This window comes from Triticum dicoccoides, chromosome 6B, assembly GCF_002162155.2.
Source record: "Triticum dicoccoides isolate Atlit2015 ecotype Zavitan chromosome 6B, WEW_v2.0, whole genome shotgun sequence".
Taxonomy (NCBI): domain Eukaryota; kingdom Viridiplantae; phylum Streptophyta; class Magnoliopsida; order Poales; family Poaceae; genus Triticum; species Triticum dicoccoides.
In genome coordinates, this window is record NC_041391.1 from 22,739,167 (window position 1) to 22,743,616 (window position 4,450).

Here is a 4,450-nt window from a genome sequence, read left to right on the forward strand (position 1 = left end):
ATAGATCATATTAACCCTGCAGGGGTGTCCTTCTTCACACACGCTCTCACCACTTACCGCCGTTTACACGACATGTACTCGGCAACCTTCAAGCGGAAGCCCAGCGAGGGTGTCGGCCACGACCTGACTAACGACACAAGTCTCTCATCTAGGTTTATCGCCTATTCGGGTTCCATCTGCAAGGAGATCCGGCCGGGGTGTCTCTCATGGCCCCAAACGATGTGAGCAGGGTTCCCAAGCCCACCATCCGGGTGCCACTTTGTACACCGTGCCACTGTGCCTAGTCTGTCCCAAGCCCACTTGTACCGGGTGCCACTTGGTAGACTACTAACACTACCTACAAACACCAGAAACTAGTTGCAACTCCTGGACAGAGATCAAGGTGATTAATAAGTCGAGAGAGTCAATTAAGGATCCCAATGTGTGGTAGTAGCTGTCATGGATCACAAACACAGAACTCAGTTCCTGAGGACGGCTGCAATGAGACAACCCACCATGTACTCCTACATGGCCTCTCACCGCTACCTTTACCAAATCGTGTTCACACACTTAGCTCTCAACAGTAGGACATGTTCACACACCTCCGATTCATCCCCGATGAATCAGACCTGACTCAACTCTAAGAAATAGCAGACATGACAAACAAGCATGAATGAGTAGGCACATCGGGGCTCAAACAACTCCTACTCATACTAGTGGGTTTCATCTATTAACTGTGGCAATGACAGGTCATGCAGAGGAAAGGAGTTCAACTATCGCAGCATGTAACAGTTGAATCATTGTTGTCCTAATGCAGTAAAAGAGAGCAGGAGCGAGAGAGTGGGATTGTATCAGAATGAACAAGGGGGTTTTGCTTGCCTGGCACTTCTGAAGACAATATAGTTCTTCATTGGTGTCATTGATCACATGGTCGAAACGCGTCTATCGAGAGGGGGCAATTACCGGCAACTGAGAAAGAAACACAATCAATGCAATGCACAATATGATGCATGCTCATGACATGGCAAAATGAGTGTGTTGAGCTAATGCAGCTAAGAACAGGATGGTTTGAGTTCATTTGAATCAAAGATTCAAATGCAACCCAGAATATGAACTCATATAAGTGCATTATCTTTTTTCATCTAAACAGCAAGGTTAGGTTGCTCTAACATGCATGAAACTAGTACAGATGGATAGATTGGATTATTCTGATCATTTTTCATATATAAATTATTTCATTCTGAGTTACAGTTGAATTTATATGAATTTTTGAAGTTTACTACATTTTCTGGAATTTCCTATATAAGAATAAATCCAGTAAATGCTTTAATGCTTCAGCAGTGCATCAGGGTGATGTCAGCAGTCAATGGGGATGGTGAAGGTCAAACCTGACCAGTGGGTCCCATGTGTCAGTGACTAACTAAACTAACCTAGTTTAATCAGCACTAACCTAGGTTAAACTAATTAAGTTTAAACCTGAACTAGATTAGTTAGCCGGGTGGGGCCCGCATGTCATGGAACAAGGGGAGGTCAACCTCTGGTCAACTGAGGCTAACTCGCCGGCGGCTCGACGCCGGCGACGACAGGCGCGGCGGAGGGGCTCAGAAACGAGCCAAAGGGCATCGTTTCGGTCGTGGTTTGTTGCTTTGAACGCACGCAGTGGCGCGCATCGAGTGGTGGCAGTGGTAGGTGCTGGTGTGGCCAGAAAAGTGGCCGGCGACGAGGTTTGGCGGCGGCAGCAGCTCGGGCATTCTTGGGGTGGCGCTACAGAGCACGAGAGGAGGCGATGTGGGTGTCTACGGGCTCATGAGATCTTGCTGAGCACGATGGTGCGCTCAGATGCGAGCGGTGCTCGCCCTATCCTCGGCGGTTCATGGTCGGCGACGAGGAGCTCTCGGCTCCGGTGGCTAGCGTCGCTAGGGGACGAGGACGAGCTCGGGGAGCAGGGGGAAAACGGTGAAGCTCACCGTGGGGTCGAGGTGGAGCTCAGCTGGATCGAGGAGGCAGCGGAGACGGCGAATCGACGGCGGCGGTCGTCGGATGCAGAGGACGAGGACGGCGACGTAGTCGGCGGTGTAGGGCATCCGGCTTTCTCTTGTTGAGGTGGAAGCTTCGCAACATTTAGGCAGACGGCGGGGACAGCACGGAAAGGCGCGGGGACAGCTCTGGGCGTGGTGGCAGCGGACGGCGGCGATGGTGGCGCTCGGGCGGATCTCGGGGAGGAGCTAGAGAGGAGGAGAGGGAGCAGCGAGTGGGGGAGGGCGGACAGGGGGCTTCGGGGCGTCTCCGTGGCATGCCTGGGGGGTCGAGGCTGAGCGGCTGAAGCAGGAGGTGGCAAGGCGTCGTCGGCGTGCTCGCCACACACCTGTCTGTTCTCCTGGCAGGAGGAAGACGACAGGGGAAGGCTGGTGGGCTGGGCTAACAGTGCTGGGCCACCAGGCTGGACAGGTAAGCGGCCCAGGTAGTTTCCTCTCTCTCTCTGTTTTCTATTTTAATTACTGTTTTTCTATTTTTCTGTAAAATTTAGGGCTTTTATAAAAATACTAAAACGTTTCCAAAAATCCTGCAAATAATTGTGGACTGTGTTGGGATTATTCCTAACAGCCCACACTTAAGTTCAGAATTAATTGAGCACATTAAATAACATATAGCATTAAATTCCCAATTACAAATACTATATGATTTAATTCAGTGACCAAATATGTCATGGAAAAATATGCAACACCTCTGGTTATGGTTCTAGCATTTCCCAGAAATGATGAACATTTTTGAAAGCCATTTTGATTCACTGAAAATATTTTTAGGTTGAACCTATTTGAATTCCATTTGGTACTAGGGTTTGGACATCCCCATTTCAAGTTTCTTTCAAAGTTTAAACATGATGCACACATGAAGCTAACCTAGTGCATTGCCATAAGCTAGGGATGTGACATCACTCCTGGCCCACCACCATTGGTCTCGGTTGGTGCCACGAACCGGGACCAAAGGCTGCCCTTTAGTCCCGGTTCAAGCCACCAACCGGGACCAATGAGGTGCCTATATATACCCCCTCGCGTAAGAGCAGAGCACACTGCTCTGTTTTTTCTGGCAGCCGAGGGGGAGAGGGCTTGGTGGTGCTCTAGCTCACCTCCTATGCACACAAGGTGTTCGATGGAATGCCCGAGCCACACTACTTAAGCTTTCTCCTCTCCAAGCTCGACCTCCAAGCTCCATTTTCCTCAATATTTCTCTAGGTTTAGCGGTCTGTCACACCCCGTACCCGTCTTTACCGCCGTCGATCACCCGCGCCGATATCATCGCCGACACCACCGTGGTAACCCTCTTGTTCTTATCTTCTTTCTGAAAGGAAAAATATTCTTACTTATATGTTTAGATAGATACTTGTATTATTTTCTTACTTTTCTTATTGCATCTTATATAGTGCGATGGTTTTGGTATCCGCCCCCGTCGGCCCTCGTCCTGTCTATGATTCAGATGTGGTATATATTATCTTTTCATAACTATTGGTTCATTTATTTTTTATGAAAGTTATGCCGACCAACGTGACATAGATTTTATTTATCTAGGAGGTTGTTGAACTGGAATTTCCAACCGACCCTATTGTCGAGAGGTTAAATTTATTTGAAGAAGAAAACAATTTCTTGAAGGAAAAAATAAGAAAAATTGAGGAGGAGAAGATGATATTGGAGTTGCATGTTGCGGATGTTGTCGATGATCACAAGATAAGGATGGATGCAATGCGCTTGGAGATTAGAAAGATTAGAAAAGATGCCATTCATACCGAGACTTGGTATCATTATGTCGTTGAATCAGTTGTTACCTTGCTTGCGATTATGATCGCATTTGTTTTCGCATTGAAATATTTTACATAGTTTCAATGTATGGTTTAATTAATTTAGATGCTCTGCAGAGCTTTATGTTGTTCTGTAATGATTTTCGCTTGAAGATGAGAACTATGTATGTACTTTGGTTTTAATGTGATGATGAACTTCTATTAATTTGGTCACTTAGTTATCTATTCATAATGTTCTATAATGATTTTTGACACACTTAATTATATATAATGCACGCAGATGAACCGGCAATGGATGTACGGTAACATACACACCTCCGAGTACATTAAGGGCGTGCATGATTTTCTCGAAGTGGTTGAGGCAAACAAGCAGAATGGTTTTATGTGTTGTCCATGCCCTATATGTGGGAATACGAAGTCTTACTCTGACTGGAAAATCCTTCACACCCACCTGCTTTAAAAGGGTTTCATGCCACACTATAATGTTTGGACGAGGTACGGAGAAATAGGGGTTATGATGGAAGACGGCAAAGAAGAAGAGTACGATGATAACTATGTGCCCCATGAATACGGTGATGCTACTGAACATCAAGAGGAACAGAACGATGTGCACGATGATGCTGCAACGGGCGAAGCTGCTGAAGATCAAGAGGAACCAGACGATGTGCCTGATGATGA